The 21,014-nt window shown below is 43.0% G+C and overlaps 1 protein-coding gene across 8 annotated transcripts in view; it reads left to right on the plus strand.

The window, feature by feature from the left end:
* The window catches only part of LOC307196476 (uncharacterized protein), a 403,273-nt gene that overhangs the window by 373,953 nt on the left and 8,306 nt on the right, over window positions 1–21,014 (plus strand). For 4 of the 8 annotated variants that reach the window (XR_013831146.1, XR_013831147.1, XR_013831148.1 and 1 more), the window contains one exon: window positions 17,061–17,144. The exons of 1 other annotated variant lie outside the window; for it this stretch is intronic. The gene's annotated coding sequence lies outside the window, so the exon portion shown is untranslated. Of the gene's footprint in view, window positions 1–6,774; window positions 6,900–17,060; window positions 17,145–21,014 lie in introns of those variants that run through there. 3 more of the 8 variants (XR_013831149.1, XR_013831150.1, XR_013831151.1) reach the window with 2 other exon arrangements.

The raw sequence follows: 21,014 nt of genomic DNA on the forward strand, positions 1-21,014 counted from the left end.
GCAGCCTCTGGATGTTCCCTAGGCTCGGATTCCTCCCTTACGGCAGCACTGCCAGGTCGCAGGTGGGAGATGAGGCAGTATCCCAGCGCCATTCCTCATGGGAAGGACAGGCAGTGCTTTCTGCCTTGTGACCAGTGACCCAAGACACAAGTCTCATCCTTCGGCCCGTGGCGCCCTTTTCTCCTAATTGCTTTCAGGCTTGGCAGGGCATGTTCAGATCTTACACATAAATCTTCTCTTGGTCCAGGACACAGGGAAATTGCTTCCCTTTGGTGCCTTATCCGGGCACATGGTCATCCTAGCCTAGCTTCCCCATATCACTAAGCACGTTTGTCAACTATCTGCCCCAAATCTGAATTGTTGAGTGATCAAGGAATGCAAATCAGTCTTGCTGTCCAGTCTTAAAACGTAACTAGAAAGGTGAGTTGGAAAGTGCATCAATATATGCAGACAACATATATTCAAGGAATAACATGTCTTATGCAACATCATCAGAAAATTCACCCATTCTCATAGATTAATTTTCCTATACCTGAAGATAAAGACATTATGAGCGTGGAAACTTTCATCTTCAGCATTTTTGTTGACCAAAACACATTACCCTGTACCACAGAGCACAGAGAGGAAGTTAACCTTTTAATGGACATAAAAGCATCATGATGAACATCAATTCCTGGACTAAGCTGGGGTGCAATGTGCCTCCTTCATGGACTGTTGAAGAGGAAAGACTTTCACTTACCACCACCACAGGTTCTGGGGTTTCTCAGTCGCATGTGTGGTTAGGGTGAAGCAGTGATGGCCATAAGCCCTGCTACGGGGATGCTTTACCGACTGGCCCTGATTGCACTGTGCTTTTGAGTCAGTGCTGACTAGGGTGTCCAGCCGTCCTGATTGGACTTCTCCTGCATTGTTTCCGTGGATACAGGACTTTCAGCGCCGAGACTGGGACATCCCAGGGGAAGGGGGAGCTTCGTCACCCAGTGCAGCCCAGTGATGCGGTGGGGGGATGGGGGGATGGCAAGTATCAGTGCTACTTGGTCCCATCACATAGGCTGTGGTAGTAGGTGACTGTAGTTAGTTAGTTGGTCAATTTCAGTGCTTTTCCTCCACTGCTCTCTTCCTCCACTGCCATGTCTTGCCATTGCTCTTCCCAACAGCTTAACCTACTATCTCCTCTCCTACTCGCTTTCCCTTCTGCCCTCCATCACCTCTGCTCTGTCTCGCTTTTCCTTCTTCTCTTCCTGCCGCTTGTCCACACCCTCCCTCCTGGTCTTTCCTCACGATGGTCATTTTGTGTGTGTGTTTGTGATTTTGTGTCTTATTCCCTTAGTTCTTTTTTTAAAAATTTATTTATTTATTTTTGGCTGCGTTGGTTCTTTGTTGCTGCACGCGGGCTTTCTCTAGTTGTGGCGAGCGGAGGCTACTCTTCGTTGCGGTGCGCGGGCTTCCCATTGCAGTGGCTTCTCTTGTTGTGGAGCACGGGCTCTAGGTGCACGGGCTTCAGTAGTTGTGGCACGTGGGCTCTAGAGCGCAGGATCAGTAGTTGTGGTGCACGGGCTTAGTTGCTCCGCGACATGTGGGATCTTCTGGGACCAGGGCTCAAACCCATGTCCCCTGCATTGGCAGGCGGGTTCTTAGCCACTGCGCCACCAGGGAAGCCCATGATGCTCATTTTTATCCGTGGAACTTCTGCTGTCTCAGCCTTCCCCGAAGTGAATCAATTTTATATTCCTTTCCTGCCAGAGAGATTCCTTTTTTCTTAACTTAGTGAAACTAACTCTGATGTCACATCATGTGTTCTTTCCCTTGCTGCTGTTTTTAACCTTATTCACCACTTGAAGGCTCTCAGTTATGCTTCCAAGGGTGTTGCTGTTCCAGTGGTTGAGATTCTCAGGTCTGACCCCCAACGAGGGTGTTCTCCAACGTGCGGCCAATGACGCAACATTAATGTTTCATGAGTCCTTGTGGGTGTTACGGAGAAAAGTGCATACATCATTGAGTAGGTTTGGGAAGCATGAGATTAAGGGCATGGAAATGGGTGTGTTATGGGAAGTTTCTCGCCCCCGGGGTGTCCACTGTGGATCTCCAACCCGCATCGTGGCTCTTCCTGATGAGCAGCGGTGAAGGGCAGCATTGGACATCTCCAGGGCACGCTCACCTTGCAGTCACTGAACACAAAGGGTATTATGGAATTTTTCCTGGCAGAAGGCAATACAGGGCCCTGAGGAAGCAGCACCTTGTGCTAAATTGTGGAAAGTCTTTGAATCAGGTAGAGGTGGAACTAAAGCAGCATTTCCAAACTTCCTTTATTCAAGGAACATCTTACGCAGAGGTGTTAAACAGGCAATGTGGGCAGACCATGTGACATACACTCCCCACTCTCAGAGGGTCACAACGCACACAGTCTGTGTCACAGGTTCTGGGTGTTCTGCAAAGCCTCCCATTTCACTGGATCTGACCCTGTGCTTCCCAAGCCTGTTTTACTATGAAATACTGCTCTGTCTACTGTCTAATACTTCATTGCAATCTGTGGCATTAATGTCATTTGGGAAGCATTGGTTTAATATATTTTGCCGTCCTTCAAAGTTACTTCCTCTAAGCCCATTGTCTGCAAAATACCACCCTTTCTACTGCCTGGCAGCACTTCAGGACGCTTTGTTTTTGTACATAAGAAGACACATTTGCTCCTTACTGGAACAAAAAAATACTTTAAAAATTGATTAATTAATCTCTTTCCAGAATGATGTGAGAATAGTTCTGCCTGGTGTAGAGTTGTATTCGTTTTTATATCCAGATCTTTCCAAGTCCTTCTGTTTTATGGTGAGCTGCGTGGGAAACACTGGAGCCAATTGCTGAACAGAGTTTGTTTATGAATGTGATAGGCATCTATAATTATTGCAAGGAAAAACATGTCTCTTCAGAAATAATACTGTCTGAGAACGCACAGGTGGAAAAGGTCTTGACTACACCGTGCAGCAGACGGGTCATCAATATTTCATAAAGTACTTTTCATATTCGAGACTTCAAATGCTTTGTAAGTATCAGTACTGTCTTCACAGCACCTCTCGTAGATAAAGCAAGTACGACTTAATAAGCCATTTCACAATTCGGAAAACTGAGCCACCGAAAAGCGTATTCTTTGACTCTTATTTGTTGAGAAAAATTAGTTGCAGAGATGAGCTCTGAACAGAAAGTGAGGTGCGGTCCATAAGGGAGAGGTGAAGAAGGTTCCAAAGATGGAGAACGGACACGCTCGGGAGAGAGTGAGGGCCCTCAAGGAGGCCTCAGGTCCCAGTCACCTGGGAGCTTGTGGAGATGAGGCACCTTTGATCGAAGCACCAAGGACTGACTCACAGGTCTGAGCATCACCTAACAATCTGCTGATGAAACAAGCTATTCGTGTGACTCCCCAGCCTTCTGAAGTCTGAACACCCTGCAAGGGAGAAAGGGGTCGATGATCCTGGTGCTTCTGTTAAGTGTTGAACTGGGAGGATGACATGACGTGGCGTCACAACAGAAGAGCAGCAGAGGGACTTACCTGCGTTACCTGAGGTGATGACAGGCTAGGTTTTGGTGGGACCATTTCTTTCCTTCCACTTATAGAGCAGGAGGGGTAAGAACTAAGGACAGAGACACTCCTGGAGATGATCAAAATGGCTTTAATGTACATGTTGACATAAGGGCAAGACCATGAGCAGAAAGGAAAGGAGTCAATCTGTTGGATTTGGAGTCCATAGAAAGGTCGGCATCAGGGACATCTTCCAGTGAGGCCCGGTGAGGAATGTGGGCCCTTCAACCCCAGATGTGTTCCCCACTAGCTTAGCTTTTCCCAGTGTAAATAGTCATCCACGTGTTGCCTGGATGAACAACGTGTTAAAAATGAGAGTCTTGGGCTTCCCTGGTGGCGCAGTGGTTGAGAGTCCGCCTGCCGATGCAGAGGACGCGGGTTCGTGCCCCGGTCCGGGAAGATCCCACATGCCGCGGAGCGGCTGGGCCCGTGAGCCATGGCCGCTGAGCCTGCGTGTCCGGAGCCTGTGCTCCGCAACGGGAGAGGCCACAGCAGTGAGAGGCCCACGTACCACACACACACAGAAATAATGAGAGTCTTTCTGAAGCAGCCAAGGTCCAAGTACACAACAGATGTGCTGCCTGGTACTCCATCATCTAAGGTGAAGTGTCAGGTCTTGTGAAAGAGATCAGGCCTTGTGAAAAAGATGGGTCTGTGACCTTCGGCCCAACACGTATTTCGAAGTATAAACTCAAGGACTGTTTTTTAGTTCTTAGAGCACCCTGCCTCAGATAAAGGAGAAGGGTTTCGCTCTGAGACCTGGACCCAGATTTCTTGAAGCCTTTGCTGGGGCAGAATCCTCAGCAGGGCAGAGTCTGGGGGGCGTGCTGTGCTGTGAGAACTGTTCTGAGGAAGCCGCGTGGACGGGGCAGCTGCCTTGGAAATGGGGTCTGCATTTTGCACAGATGGGTCAGTTCTTCCAGCCTCCGGGCTTTCTGCAAGATTCTCTCTTCTTGCTACATGCAGTACAGACAAAGCCACACGGCCTCCCCTGTGGGCCCTGAGTCAGGCCCGTGGGCTCCTGTGAGGTCAGTTCCCACCGAGATTCTTGACTGACTCCTTTCCTTCTTGTTTCTGGCACCTAAAAATATCTTTTTTCTTTTTTAACATTGGTATATATAAAAATACTATACACAGTTGTCGCTGAAGTTCAGACTCGGACTCTTATCATTCCTCTGCTGGATTCTTGTTGCTGACATTCACATGTAATATTCTGGACAACATAAAAATATCTCTGCACTTAAGTATTTTCATTGTGGGGTTACAATGACAGATCATTGCAAAGACAGTACAGAGAGTTCCTGACACCTCACATCCATTTTCCTTAAGTGTTAACACCTTACATTGGGATGGCACATTTGCCACCACTGATGAACCAGTATAGACGCATTGTTCTTAACCAAAGACCATATTTTATCCAGATTTCCTTAGTTTTAACCTAATATCCTTTCTCGGTCTCAGGATCCCACCCAGAGGACTGTGTAATGTTTAGTTTTATGTCTCCTGAAGCTCCGCTGGGCTGTGACAGTTTCTGAGATGTTCCTTGTGTTTGATGACCTTGACAGTTTTGGGGAGTACGGGCCCAGTATTCTGTAGACTGTCCCTCAGTTTGGGTTTTGTTGGATGTCTTTCTCATCGTTAGATTGGGGTTTGGGGAAGGAAGACCACAGGGGTAAAGTGCAGTTCATCACATCATATCAAGAGTACACGCTATCAGCATGACGTCACTGTTGACGTTGACCTTGATCCCCTGACTGAGGCCGTGTGTAATGTAATGTGGTGGCCTAGATGGGATTCCTGGACAGAAGAAGAACATTACGTAAACATAAGGTAATCTGAATAGAGTATGGGCTTTAGTTAATAATAGTGTATCAATATTGGTTCATTAGTTGTGATAAATATACCATACATAAGTAAGATGTCAGTAATAGGGTGTGGGTATATTAGGTCTCTTCTGTATTATATTTGCCATTTTTCCTGTAACCCAAAACTATTTTAATTAAAATAAACGTTATTTATTTATTTACATAGTTAAGTAAGATCACGAAGGAAAAGGAAACCCCCTGAGCTTCATGTATTCAGCACTTTGCCTTGACAAGCACTGATCTGTTTTCAACCTCCATGGTTTTGGTTTTATGAAATTTCACGTAGTTGGAAACACACAGTATGTCTCCTCCTCAGACTTGTTTGTTTCTTTCACTTAGAATGATGTGAATTTAAGATTCCTCCACTTTGTCGCATGGGTTGACAGTGTATCCTTTTTTTTTTTTTTTTTTGCGGTACGCGGGCCTCTCACTGCTGTGGCCTCTCCCGTTGCGGAGCACAGGCTCCGGACGCGCAGGCTCAGCGGCCATGGCTCACGGGCCCAGCCGCTCCGCGGCATGTGGGATCTTCCTGGACCGGGGCACGAACCCGGTCCCCTGCATCGGCAGGCGGACTCTCAACCGCTGCGCCACCAGGGAAGGCCGACAGCGTATCCCTTTTAAAGCTAAATGATGTTCCATTGTACAGATTCTGCTTGTTCAGTTACTGAAGGGCATTTTGTCTGCTTCGAATTTTTGGTGATTATGATTATTGCTGCTATAAGTATTTGCATGGAGATTTTTGTGTGGACATACGTTCACAGTTGGATAATCAGTTGGATAAATACCGAGGAGCATAATTGTTGGATTGTATGATTATACAATGTTTACCTTTGTAAGAAACTGCCTTCTGAAGTGACTGTACCCTACTGCATTCCTACCATCAAGGAACATAAGTTCCTGTTGTTCCCCGCCCTCTCTAGCAATAGGTTTTTCGGGGGGATTTTAGCTCTTCTAGTAGGAGTGTAGTGTATTTCACTGTTATTTTCATCATAGACTTTTTGTGAGAATTAAATGCATGGTTGACATATAGTTTTGTATTGTTACTGTATTTTATCCACGATTTCTATGTGTTTTAGTGGACTGAGTCTTGTCCACCACGTACATGTTTCCTTCATGGAATTTTGTTTTTGCCATTTAGCACGAACTCAGGCAAGGCCATTTGTCACATCTCTCTACAAGTTATTGTTTCACTGACAGACATCCCCCAAATTAAACCTTGGGGATATTTTCTACTCACATGGTACCCAGTTCTCCAAAAGCTCATCAGTAAATGTTTGCTGAGCGATCCGGTTGGTGATCCGTTGTTTTCGTTCTTTAATTTACCCCGTCTTCTCTCCTCAGCTCTCTGTTTTGCACTAATTCGAAGGATTTAGGATTCTGAAGATTATTCAGGTGAATTACACACACGCAGATGAAGATTGCTGACGCCATCGATCTGCCTGCAGGCGTGCTGGCGCCGTGAATGTCGCCCTTGTCTTTTGCTAGTTTGTGGTGAGTCATCACCTGCCTCGTCATTACAGAATGACGAGTTTGTTAAATATGCCATCTTGTCTCTGAAGTTTTGATTTATTGTAGCTAGTGCAATACATCACAATGCCTGCTCATCCCTTATCGAAACTGACATCAACACACTATCATATTCTTTTCTGTTTTTATTTAAAATGTTTTTATTTAAAAACGCAACAATTATTAAAAAATGCTTTCTGTCAAGCAACGTTTCAATTAACCACTCCAGAGCTGAGAGTGGTAGAATTAAGATTTTTATCTACCTACATTAAAGAAATGGGAACAGGGCTTCCCTGGAGGTGCAGTGGTTGAGAGTCCGCCTGCCGATGCAGGGGACGCAGGTTCGTGCCCCGGTTTGGGAAGATCCCACATGCCGCGGAGCGGCTGGGCCCGTGAGCCATGGCCGCTGAGCCTGCGCGTCCGGAGCCTGTGCTCCGCAGCGGGAGAGGCCACGACAGTGAGAGGCCTGCGTACCGCAAAAAAAAAAAAAAAGAAAAAAAAGAAATGGGAACATTGTGACAATGTGAAGTCTTCAAGGTAAAACAGCACAGTGTCCAAATTTATTCAGCAAACAAGTATGAACATTCCTTATCCAAAATACGAGATGTCGAAGCAATAGCTAGATAACATTAGCGGCTGCTGTTAGCCCTGGCAAAGCAGTGGTGTGGGAAATTCTTGTTGATTTCTCACGGGGGAAAATCAGATGAAAGCAATGCTCTGATTCACTGTAGACAAATAAACTTGGAACATTTTGTGCACTCCTATAGTTAGTGAGAAAGCTAGCGTTTCCTGCTATGTCAAGACAGACCTACAACAGGGAGTAAAGACTAAATCTAGAGTCTGCCGGGACTTTGTATCTGCAGGAATTCAAACCTTCTCTTCATTAAAGTCATAGAGATATGAGTTCTCACTGTTCCAAAGAACTTATAGAAAAGAGCAATAGAAAAACAGGATGGTTGAACTATGGGCATTACATCATGGGTGTTGGCAAAGCACTCCATCCCAGGTAAGGAGATGAGCTCCATGCTACTAGAAGACTGAAGCCGAGAGATAATCTAGTCAGAAATAGTGTATAAAGGAACTATCAGAAAACAAAAGACAAGCAACAAAACATCCATAGGACTACATCATCTGTTATCCACCTGAAACAGCACCAACTCACATAAACTTTTTAAAAGTGACTAGATCAAAAGCTGAAAATACAGAGGAAGTTTGTATTCCAAAGAATGGTGTAAGCTGGGATGGAAGAGATTAATCTATTATGTCTGAAGTAAGATCAAAAATAATTTTTTATACATGCACTTTCTGAATGAACTCTGATACTGCTGAGATATTAAAGAAATCTTTGAAGAAAGCAATCAACATTTCTGTGTTTAGTTCAGGTGACCTACTTTGGACCGAAGTACGTGTATAACAAATGAAAAAGACAATACATGAAGGCAGCAATACAGTAGAGATTTTGTACACACAAAACCCCAGAAAATCAAATTTAAGGTTCCCATGGCAACTGTAACGCTGCCACACTGCACGTTATAGTAATCACTGCAGTGAGCTCTGTAGTTATAGTCGCAAGGTATTTTGGGCTGTAACTCTTTATTTTCCAATGCTTGCAATAATTTTAGAAAAAATTCTCTTTCGGGGCTCTAACTTTTAAAGTTTGTCTCTACTGAACGGTGAATAATATTGGAAAGTTGTTGAAAGACTCCTGTGGAAGAGAAGCCTGGAAGTTCTTCTCTTCCTGTGGAAGAGAAGCCTGGAAGTTTTCTTTTTCAAATATGTATATACTATATACATATTAGTTTATATATATACTATATATATATTCGTATATCTATATTTGTGTATATATACATATATAGATAGTGTTTGTGCCTTTTCCTTGCAAGGCACTGTGTGAGCACAAGTTAGGAGTATAAACAGTGTTGTCCCCCAGTAACACAGAGTTTATATATGTGCTCATACAAGAAATACACAGAGGCATGAACCTACACCTAGAACGTGAAATATAGTCGGCAACTCCGTATGATTTTGCTGGAATAATAAACAAAGATAATTGCATACAAAAATGTCAGAGGAGCACAAAGAAAGATGGTTTTTATCTACATCTTTATAAAGAAACTGGATGTCATGTTTGGGAAGGGGGTGCTTGATTATGACGGTAGATTGCAGGCTTTACCACCAACTAGACTGCGAACTTGGCAACGCTATGGACACTGCCAGTTGCTTATCCATTGCCCGTCGTTTCCTCCCTAACAGGCACCAAATGTGTTTGGATCTCTGGCTTTCTCCAACGGATCCCAGAGGACAATTACTCACTCCCAGCACTAGGGGCGTATCCGTTTATCTGAGTCAGCCAAGCTATCCCTCAAGTGTGCCCTCAAGTGTGCTGGCCTTGGACACATGACCCAGTTGTGGTCAGTGAGAAATGAGGTCAATCTCAGGAGGAGTTTCTGGGAAAGGTTTCTTGACCCTAAGTCATGGGCCAGGAGGAGATGTCTTCGCCCTTACACTGGCCATTGTCAAGTCCAGCTGGACTGACTGAACCAGCCTGAACATCAAGGCAGAGGGTCCAGCCAACACCAAGAACGTCAGAGGAGAGAGGGAACGAGGAAGGGTGTTTAAACTCATCATGAGGGACACACACAGTTCTGAAACCTGATTTTCCCTTTGGTGTCCCCTTTACAAAAGATATTAAACTCCTTATTTTTAAGTCAACTGAAGTAAGGGGTTTCTATTATTGGCTGCCAAAATCATCCTTCTTGATACCATAAGTCATGAAATTCTCTGAGTCTTAATTTCCTCATTTATTAAACATCAAGAATAATATTTCCGTGTCTTCCAGGAAATCTGTACAAAATACTATGAATTGAAAGGCTTTCTACAACTAGGGGGCAATACCTTGGCACATACGTTATTTATATCCAGTGGCATGCTAAAGGCAGCTGTACCAGCTCACGCAAGCCAATTTTCAAATTTTTAGGAATTTTGAAAGCTAGTTGACATCACATAGTTTAAATTCAGCTGTGATGGGCTATTTCTACTACAGGCAAATGCTACATATTAAGGCTCTTCTTTGTTTTATTTTTCTTTACTGCGGAGAGCCAGTTGTTAAAAATGTACCAATATGCCATTATTTATTTCTGTCTTGGAAACTAAAGGGCGACAATCTGGGATGTCTTGAGTATCCCAAAGAGAGTGAGAACTTCTAGTTTTAAACCATGCTTAGTTAAAGCGTAGTCCATTTCCTTTAGCATCTGTCCTCTGTTCAGAAGTCCCCTTTCTTTCTATTTTTCCCAGACCCTGTCTCCTAGATATCATGCCAGCCATTCATGCCTTAGCCCAAAAGGAAATAAAGGGGAATATTAACAATAATGACTATAGATAGTTCCCATCTTCATCTTCATTCATCCACCAAATATACACTGAGGTCCTCCTACAGAGGGCCCTGTAACAATGGGCTGAACATCTGGTGTAAGATAGAAAGTGTATGACACCTGTCCTCAAGGAACTCGCATTCCTACAGCAGAAGACACGTAATGCAGAAGTTTGCTTTAGGAACACAGATATTTCAGAAACCCAGCCAGAAATGGTCTGGAAGGCTTCCTGGAGGAAGAAGGGTTTAGTAGGTTAAGAATAAAGGAAAAGGGGAGAGAAAGCAAGCCATCTTCCATTCAAGAAATTCTAATTTATCAGCTGTCTAGTGACCTGGACACATATAACATGTGTGTGTGTGTGTATATATATATATATATATATATATATATATATATATATATATATAAAATCACAAACTGTACATATGTGTATGTGTATGTGAAAGAGAGAGACAGAGAGAGAGAGAGATGGACCCAGGAGATAAAGTGATGGAAGTAAGAGAAAATACTTCATAGGATAAGAAAAGGAAGTTTGAGCAGGCAGCAGGGATGTGAAAGGCTCAATCTTAAACAGAGAGAAGGATATCTTTTTCTCCAGGATGCAAAAGGAAATGGTAAATGTTTGCGTTGACATGGATATATTTGTGAATTAGGTGGGTAAGGTGTTGGGGAAACCAGAGATAAAATCACCTAGGAAAACATGTAAATCCTAGAGAACTAACATAAAACTGAATCAAATGCATAAAATGCGTCATTCACCTCACAGGCAAGGGGGCAAGCCTCTTTTTCTTCTTCTTTCCCTGTTTTATAGGATTGATTTTGTGTTTTGTTTTTATTTCATCCCTATCCCCTGACACACACATCCATTCACCCATATTCACTCTTTTGAAAACATACACACTCTATTTCTATCCTAGTGATTATCATGAAAATTTTTATCATCAAAATCTCATAGTTATTTCAAGTCTAAGCAGTATCTCCAACCTGCTCTAGAACAGTTAGATGTATTTTAGGACGTTTTAACTTTGGTCAAACCCTTTTCCCCTTACATTTATTGTTGACCAGTATTTTAGTTCTCTCTTGTTTACTTTTATTTTTTTAATTAATTTTTATTGGAGTACAGTTGCTTTACAATGTTGTTAGTTTCTGCTGTGCAGCAAAGTGAATCAGCTCTATGTATACATATATCCCCTCTCTTTTGGATTTCCTTCCCATTTAGGTCACCATAGAGGACATGTTTATTTTTTAAAATAAATTTCACTGAGGTATAATTTACATACAGTTTAAGTGCACAGTTTGAGTCTTGACAATTATGCACAGCCATGTAACCACCAGCCCATCAAGATACAGAGAATCCCCATAAGCCTCTACCTTTGAGCCCCTCCCCAGGCAAACTCCACCCCATCCTTGGCCCCAGGTGACCACCGATCTGCTTTTTCTGAAACTTCACGTTAGATTTCCTTCTTAGACTTTATATAAATGGAACTCATTCTTCATACAGTACATACACATTTTTGTTTGACTTCTTTTATACACCATAATCACTGTAATGTTTTTGAGGGTGATCCACGTTTCTGCTTATAACAATAGCTTTTCCTGTTCGTTGCTAAGCAGAATTCAGTAGTATGGACGCACAGTAATTCGCTCATCCAGGCACCTGTTGATGGATATTTGGATATTGGATGTTGTTTCTAGTTTGGGGCTATTATGAATCAAGCTGCTATGAACTTTCATGTAAAAGTCTCTGCATGGACACATGTTCTCATTTCTTTTCAGTAAAAACTCATAACCTGCTGGGTCCTATTGCCAGTCTATGGTTAACTTAAAAGAGATTGCCAAACTGATCGCAAGATGATTGTACCTTTCATGCCCCCCCACCAACACACGAGCGCTCCCGTTTCTCTGTATCTATGCTCACACTTGGAATTTTAATTTTTAATTTTAGCCATTCTGCTGAATTAGAGTGGTATCACATTTGGGTTTCTATTTGTGTTTTCCTAATGCTACTGAGCATATATTAACAAGTCCATTTGGCATTCAAATATCTTTGAATGTTCAAATCTTTTGCCTAATTTTTTATGGAGTTGCTTGTCTTCTTATTATTGAGTTGTGAGAGCTCTTTATGTATCCCTGATACAAGTCCTTTCTGAGATGATATATATTGCAAACATTTTCTCTCAGTCTCTGGCTTGACTTTTACTTTTTTAAATATAGTGTCTTTCAAAGAATAAATGTTTTAATTTTGATAAGGCTTATGTTATTGTTTTTCTTTTATCATTCATGACTTGTAAGTGTTGTCTATGAAATCTTTACGTACCACAAAGTTACAAAGATTTGTTGTACTATTTCCACTCTTGCAGTTTAACTTTTATGTGTAGGCGTATGATCCTTTTTAGTTAATTTTGGCATATGGCATGAGGTAAGGGTCAAGGCACACTTATTTATTGTCTGCACAGACGTCCAGTTGTTCCAGGACCACCTGTTGAACAGATGACCTTTCTCCACTGACTCATAGCACATAGCGAGGACCAAATGAGCTAACACATGTGAAGGGCTTAGACAATTGCCTGGTACATAGTAATTGCACAATAAACATTTACTACGGTCTTTGGTGTCTACATTCCGTCTTGTAAATTCGACGTTTTGTTTGTCCAGCGTTGCACACTGTTCTCCTGAAATACTTTCTTTACAAAGTCCTTTAGAGAAAGTCTTGATGATCTGTTTTCATTAGTCTAAAAATGTCTGTATTTCACCATTCTTGCAAGACTTACTGTGAATAGAATTTGAGGTTGACGGCTGCTTTCTCTCAGCACAATTGAAGATACCATCTCTCCATCATCTCAAGCATCTTCCAATATCTGACGAGAAGAGCAGCAAAGCCTTTCCTTTGTGGTGATCTGTCTTCTCTCCCTTGTTCTTTTATTCTCTCTCTGTCTTCCTTGTGTGGATTTATTTTTATCTGGAGTGATTAGACTTTCTGGGTCTGAAGATTAGGGTTTTTTTTCCTGCTTTTATCTTTTAAGTGCTTCCTCTCCGTTACTCTTTCCATTTTCTTTATCTAGAATTCCATTTAGACGTATATCAAACCTACGCACTTTATTTTCCATTTCTCTCTCATACTTTCTCTCTCTGCCTCTCTAACCTGCTTTATGGGGAAGTGCTTCACATCTAACTTTCAGTTTACTACTTCTTTTATCATCTATGTCTGATTTTAGGTGCACTCATCCATTGGGGATTTTATTCCGATGGAAATGTTCTGTTTCCAGAAGTTGTATTTGAATCTTTACCAAGTTGCCTTGGTTATTTGGGAGAATAAATTGTGCCTTTCTTATATATACTATTTTCTCTTTTATAGCTTCAAACACTTAATCCTACTTCTTTTATTTAGTATCACAGTGTTCCGAAGGCTGAATCTCTTAGCTAGTGAAGATCTGACTCCACGACTGTTTATTTCTTTTCTCACTCATGGTGGTTTGTTTCCTTGTGTGTGCACAAGTGTGTGTGTGTGTGTGTGTGTGTGTGTGTGTGTGTAAGAGAGAGAGAGAGAGAGAGAGATTTGATTAATTATTGATTAATAATTAATTTGATTAATATGAGTTCATCATATTCTGCCCACTATCTGTGAAGTGTCGTCTTGAGTTGGGCATGCAAATCTACTGAGGTTTTGCACCCTTCCAACCCAGGAACATGCTGTGATTAGAAGGCACGTCAGCTCAAAATTTAAAACCACATAAAGTAGTTGTGGTTATAAATGGATTCTCTGGTAGATTTTTCTCGCCAGAGCCAACCCAGATGGATCAATGCCATTTGAATCTCCCCACATTGGCAAGAAGATTTCTTTCTCGTCTATTTTTTTCACAGAAGGTGTAGCTTATCAAAGTTCCTGGCTCTTTGGGTGAAGTTTCCTTTCTAAACCCCCATTTTTCTGTGTGTCAAATTCCTGTCTCCTCTGACGTACGTGGACCTTAAAGCCCAGTCCCTTGGAACACAGAGATCCTCACACATTTGAGGGTAGCAGAAGCTTCAGTGTCATTTTGTGGTTTTTTTGTAGCAAAACAAATGTTCTCAATTTCCAAACTTGCTCTGCCCTTATTGCTCCAATCCAGTAAGTTGAGTAAAGCCTCCAGTGTACTGAGCCCAAGTACTAAAAATTATAACTGACTCACATCTAAGTGATAACAGCTAGTAGCTAGCCAACCTTTCCGGAAGCATTTGAATCGTAGACTAATAGTGTCTTAGCTTGAACCAAAAAAAAAGGTCTCTAATGAAGACTTTTCTATAGATACGTTTGAGGGGAAGGAGATTTCTGGAACCCACACATTTTACCAGCTAGTCCTTGTTGTGCAAGGAATGTTCCACGGGAGCCGTCACGTTTCTTTCTCACACGTGCTGTGGCGGAGATCATGGCGCCTCTCCTTCAAATGTTAGTTTCTTCACTAATCTGTTCAATCAGTAAATATTTATCAGTGCCAGCTCTGGGCCAGGCACTGAGCTGGAATAATGATGAGAAAAGTAGTGCTTGGTCCTTGAAGACTGTGGCCTCGTCAAGAAACAAAGAACCTGATAATCACATAGATACGAAAAAATGTCAAAGGACCCCTGAGAGATGCTTTGAAGTAGACGAACCTGTGCTAGGAGAGCCGTGATGACAGATCCCAGGGTCAAAACCAGCTCCTTGGGAAGTGATGCCAGTGGCAACATGGAAAGAGTGAGGTCGTCTGGTGAGCGCGTAAAGAGGTGAGGGTGGCTGATGTGAAGGGAAAAGAAAGAGTGATGGAAACGACGCAGCCAAGGCAGCTGGGTCACGAGGGGAAGACGTTCCTCTATTTTCAGTCTCTTAATCAGGAGACAAGCATCGGGCTCTACACTAGAGGAAAGGGCGAAGGGAAAAAAACGTCATGGTTAATGTCACCAGGACTTTCTTGCCCGTGAAAATAATTTAGTTGCCTTAGTCATGTCTTAGCCATGGCTGTACCATGACACCCCGTCTTCCTCTCTTTTAAAATATTTAAAGAGGGGTTTCCCTGGTGGCGCAGTGGTTGGGAGTCCGTCTGCCGATGCAGGGGACGCGGGTTTGTGCCCCGGTCCGGGAAGATCCCACATGCCGCGGAGCGGCTGGGCCCGTGAGCCATGGCCGCTGAGCCTGCGCGTCCGGAGCCTGTGCTCCGCAATGGGAGAGGCCACAACAGTGAGAGGCCGCGTACTGCAAAAAAAAAAAAAAAAAAAAAAAAAAAAAAAAAAAAAAAAAATTAAAAGATATTGTGAACCTAAAATTAAAGGAATCTGATCAGTCAGTCAAAATCCTTTCATATTTTCTCACATGCAAATTCTGCAAAAGCAGCCAACTGAGACTTTGCAGAGAAAAGCTACTTGGATCCATTTCATTCCTCAATGTGCAGTCAAAGGGTCTGTCTCTCATTCAGCATCAGTCCTGGGCTAAACGGCTGACGAAACAGTCAATCAACTAGTCTACTGAAAAGAAAGTAACATTTAAGGATAAAGGAGCACCGATACAATAATCGTGCATGTATCCATTCATTTAGTTAGTGAAACTTGTTCAGCAACTACTATGTGTCGGGCTCTATTCTCTATTCTAAAAAGGAAAGTTAAATAACTTCCAATAGTTTTATTTTTATTAGCCAATTTGTCAAGGTCTGCCAGAGCTGTCATCCCTCCAATAACAGCTTGTACCAAATTCCTTTCACCCCCGTTTAGTGAAACAGCAAACTAATGGACACCAAGAATACAGAAGCCAAAGCAGAGATGACTGCTCACGTCGAATTGCGTTATTCCGAGACAGAGCAGGGACATTTCAGGCCAGCACAGAGGTAATTAGTGGCTGGTCATGGACACCCGAGTATTGTATCAATCTGAGTTCTGTGCTTGTCTCACTTTTGGAAATGGCTCAGAAACAACCTGCATGCCTGTCAATGCTCTGTGAGCAGAATTTTGTACAGGGGAAGGGGAGAGAGTAAACGTCACGAAAGTGGTCACTTCCTGGTCCACAAATTTCAATAAGTTTCCTCCAGATGGACTCCAGCCTCCCCTTATTTCTGTACAAGAAATTAGCTGAAATTAATATATGGGCTGACAGTTCAGCTTAAAGTCAAAAGGAAGAGATCCCAGGAACAAACACTGGCTTAAAAACCAGAAAGAAACGGTTATGCCTCTACATGCCTGCTGCATTTTTCTATTTTCTGTACCCAACCAAGACAAAGAAAGCGTGTGCATTACAGCATATTTGGATTTACCCACTTATTTTTCAGCTGTAAGTTGCCTAAATTCCAACATCTTCAATCCTGGCTAATTGATTGGGGCTGAATGGGCTTAGCTTTTATAAGGAGAAGTCATTTCTGTCCATGACAATCTTATGTTATCTTACAGTTAAATCTATCTACTATTTTTTTCCCCTTGGCAATAAAGAGAAATCATGAACGCATCATTTCTTTTTTTTTTTTTTTTTTTTTTTGCGGTACGCGGGCCTCTCACTGCTGTGGCCTCTCCCGTTGCGGAGCACAGGCTCCGGACGCGCAGGCTCAGTGGCCATGGCTCACGGGCCCAGCCGCTCCGCGGCATTTGGGGTCTTCCCGGACCGGGGCTCGAACCCGTGTCCCCTGCATCGGCAGGCGGATTCTCGACCACTGCGCCACCAGGGAAGCCCAAACGCATCGTTTCTAATTGTCCTCAGGAAACGTGCATCTGACTGTTCCCTGGAAACATTTAAACAGAGAATGTTCTCATCTGCAGTGAATCGTTTCTGTGGAGTCATCCGTGGATGCAGGGGAAGGGCTTGGATGACCCCTTAAATCCCATCCAGCAGCAACCTTCCTGGTAAGTCTAATGGAAGCATCTTTCCTCTAAGCTGCTTTGTGAGAAAAGCAATAAGCCGTGACTCCTATGGTGATTCCAGAAGTGGAGCTGCTGCCCGCAGAGCACTGTTTCCTGTCTCTCTAGGGGTGTAGCCTCTCGCCTTTGCAGGAATTTGCAGTAATGCAGATAACTGCAAAGAGGCAAATGCTTACCAGGATTTTCCCTGCCACAAATCCCTGGACCTTGGCAAGATTATTTTCCTCCCACAGTGGTGAAATAGAGTATTAAAGGCATATCTCAAAATGAAAAATGCGATAACAGTCCCTTCTTAGCCGGCTGTCTAGAGAAACTTTTCATTCTGGGTTCATTACTGAGCTTTTCTTTTTCTTTTAATTGAAGGCAGATAAAATTAGAGATGCATGAACCCATGGCAGAGAATGTCTCTTTCTGTGAAAAATGGGAGATCTAAAACTAATATCACACAGAAAGCACTTTCAGATCACAGATAACATCTCTTACCAATTTGTATCTCCGTAAGCTAAAAGAATGGCAGATATAATCACTTATAAATGATATTAACCAGTGGACAGAAATGTTATTAAAGAAAGACAAAGAAAAGAGGTTGGGAGAGATGGAGACACTTTTCGCTCTGTAGTTCGTATCTGACAAGAGTCTCTAATATAACGCTTGTGGGAGCAGAAAAGCAGAGCTGTTCAAGTGCCCTCCCCAGGGCAGGGCCCTGCTGAAGTTGCCTGCAGGGTGGCTCTCCCCATGGGCTAAGCAGCTGGTGTGAGTGGGTGCATGTGTGGATGAGAGAGTTGAGGCAAGTCACTTAGGATTCGTTTTAGGACTTTCAAAATATGGACCAGGCTTTGGGTTGTGTGTGTTTTGTTGGGTTTTTTTTATTTTTTAAAGCCTTTAAAAGCCCAACAGAAGGTATTGCCAAGGGCCCTCTGCTCTTAACGCCGGATAGGAGCAAGTTTACAAAGTAGCAAAAAACCAGAGCTGTGCTGGAGGTGACGGGGCTGGACCACCTCCCAAGGTGGCGACATGTCGACGTAGTCATTTGAAGTGTCCAGTCCTTGAGACGTGTAAACTCGCAGAGAAGCAGATTTTGGTAGGAGTTGTGGAGGAGTTAAAAAGCCAAAAGCTCAGTTTGGGGAGTTAATTTAGAGACGTCTATTAGCTACACAAGTGGAGTGGGCGTGGCTGGAAACAGGAGCTCTGGGGAGAGGGCGAGGCTGGGGATACAAATCTAGGAGTTGCTGGTGTGTAAAACGCACGTAAAGGTGTGACCCTGAATGAAATCGTCTTAGGAAGGAGAGAGACTACTTAAGGGAGACGGGAGGGGGGGACGTTTATCTCTGACATGAGGAGGAACTGGGGAAGGAGACCAAGAAGAGGCGTCAGCCTAGGGAGGGTAAGAACTAGGAGAGATGAGAGTCAAGACAAAAGGGTCTCAAGAAGCAAAGAGCGATCAGCTGTGCCATGTGCCGCTGAAGATGAGTGAAGGCGACCCTTGGCTTGGGAAAGGCAGGGCTGGCTAGTGGTCTTGCTGAGAAGGGTTTTTTCGCTGACACGCTGGGGACAATACCTGAAAGAACTGGAAGCGGAAGACAATAAAAGAAGAAAGATGGAGACGGTCGAGCACACATGAACATTTCAAGGGGGGACCCAAGCAGGCAACCAGATGGACACACTGAGTTGGCCACAGATGAACTATTCTTGTAGAAAATTGGCCCATTGGTGATTCAGGAGGTCCGTTTGATTTGAAGACGCAAATACTGTCCAAGAAGAAACGGGTGGAGAAGTTCTCAAAAGAATTATTCAGTATTATTGCATCTGAAACACAGCCATGGTGAAACCAACCACAGACAATAGGGTCGAGTAGAGGGACTCAGACACCAGGATGTAATATTCAGATGCGGATAGACACTCGGCTGAAATGATACTAAAAATGAGTGAAAGCAGAGAAGTTAAGCAAGATGGCCAGGGGCAAAGTGAACTTGTCCTGAAAGAAATTTCAGTGGGGCTGAGTTCTAAAAATCAGGGCCAGATTTGTACTTCCAGTTCCGTCAGTGTTAAGGAAACATGAATCAAAAAGTTAAAACTTGGTGTGATACTCCCTCTAAAAGGATAAGCCTATGTGGGGCTACAGAAAGCAGATGGCTATCCGATGAGGTTGAAGGTCGTAGGGCAAGATCCTGCCAACAAGATTTCCAGGGCACAGATCATAAACGTGAGCTTCGACTCGTTTATTTTTCTGGACCTTGAAGCACTTGCTGGAAGGGTTAATACCTTAACCTCTTACCAGGTAAAATCTGAGTGCTGGTTGGTCTTACTCTGGTGGGAACTTTTTGTAGCTGATACTAATTCCCTGGGAAGAGGTTAATCTGGAAGGAAAGAGAACAGAACCGGAGTCAGCCAGGTCTCAGCGTTGCCGAAGGCGGGTCCGTCCTCCAGTGGCTGCCCCCTCCTCCAGTGGCTGCCCCCTCCTCCAGTGACTGCCCCCTCCTCAAGGTTTGGATGTTTGGATGTAACGGGAAAGCAATGAAGCAGGTAGTCACCGGGAAGCTGAGTCAGAGCACAACAAAGTCACCAGGGATTTCAGTGAAAAAGTACAGGAGAAGGAAATGTTGTTTGTTGTGTTGTGAGACTCACAGCCTTGCGTCTGGATATTCCCATGCTTTGAAACGAAGCTGGCAGGAAATAGTTAACCTTGCCTATCACTGAATTAGATGACTAGGGAATCTTCACAAAGAAGAAATAGAAGAATAATGTTGTTCATCCTTTTTTGTTTGTTTTGCTTTTTAAATTGTGATGGAATTTTATTTGAGACTTAGGAAGAAACCTTGAACCAGAAAGAGCTAGCATGCAGCAGGTATAATGCCTTTCAGAGAAAATCTAATATCCCATACCTCATAATAAACAAATACATCTTGCTTCTAAAGGGAAAAAAAAAACCCTGAATTGTTTATTTTGTCTATGGGGATGTTCTATCCATAGACCCTTTTTTCTTTGAGCATCTGTGTTTCCCATCACCTTCAACACCCACCTTGATTTTTCTTTTTGGCTTCAATGATTCTTCCTGGTTTTCCGTTACTATATCCAACTTTCACTTACTTTTCTGCATTCTGGTTTCACCCTAAACCTCTGATGCTACAACACCTCGTTACACTAACTGTAAGTTATGCTCCCTGCTCACAGCAGGAGCTGCAAATAACACTTCTATCTTGTTTATACTTATTTTGATCTATGAGGCAGGCAGTTTCATTACTTTGGATTGTATAGAGTGTCTATTAAATGCCTACAGTACTTAGATTCCTCTACTCTACCTTGATGAAAGCGCACTTTGGGGGTAATTCCTACCCGTATGTTTCTTTCATTTTATGGGACTCTTTCTTCATATAGGAAAGATTAAATTTACATCAAAATGTGGGAGAAGCAAATCCTTTAAGAACAGCAAAAAACAAAGGCAAGACAGTATGTCTGGATCTTAGAAGAGTCAACTATTCCTATATTTTAATTTCACGTTTTGTTTTTTACCTAATATTTTGAAGGTAAAATGTACCCTCTAGCTTGGCACTCTAGTTTCCTTTACATTTTATGGTAATTTCTTCTGCTTCCACATTGCTTTCCACATTTTTCCTGATTTCTTCATCTTCTAAAAGGATGCATTTTACAGTTTTGTTATTTTAAAGGTTTCTCTGTGTTTGATAAGTTTTCTTTCAAGATTATCATCTGTCTCTTCCATCTCGCTGGTTTCCTGTCCCTCTCTCAACACGCATATTCCTGCAGGAGATTTAGAGCCATAGTTGTACATTCTGTCTGGGCTTATTACTTGGACACCCAACAGGCTCGACGTAGCACGTCCGAATCATATCATCGTTT

Source organism: Stenella coeruleoalba (assembly GCF_951394435.1).
Source record: "Stenella coeruleoalba genome assembly, chromosome: 13".
Taxonomy (NCBI): Eukaryota; Metazoa; Chordata; class Mammalia; order Artiodactyla; family Delphinidae; genus Stenella; species Stenella coeruleoalba.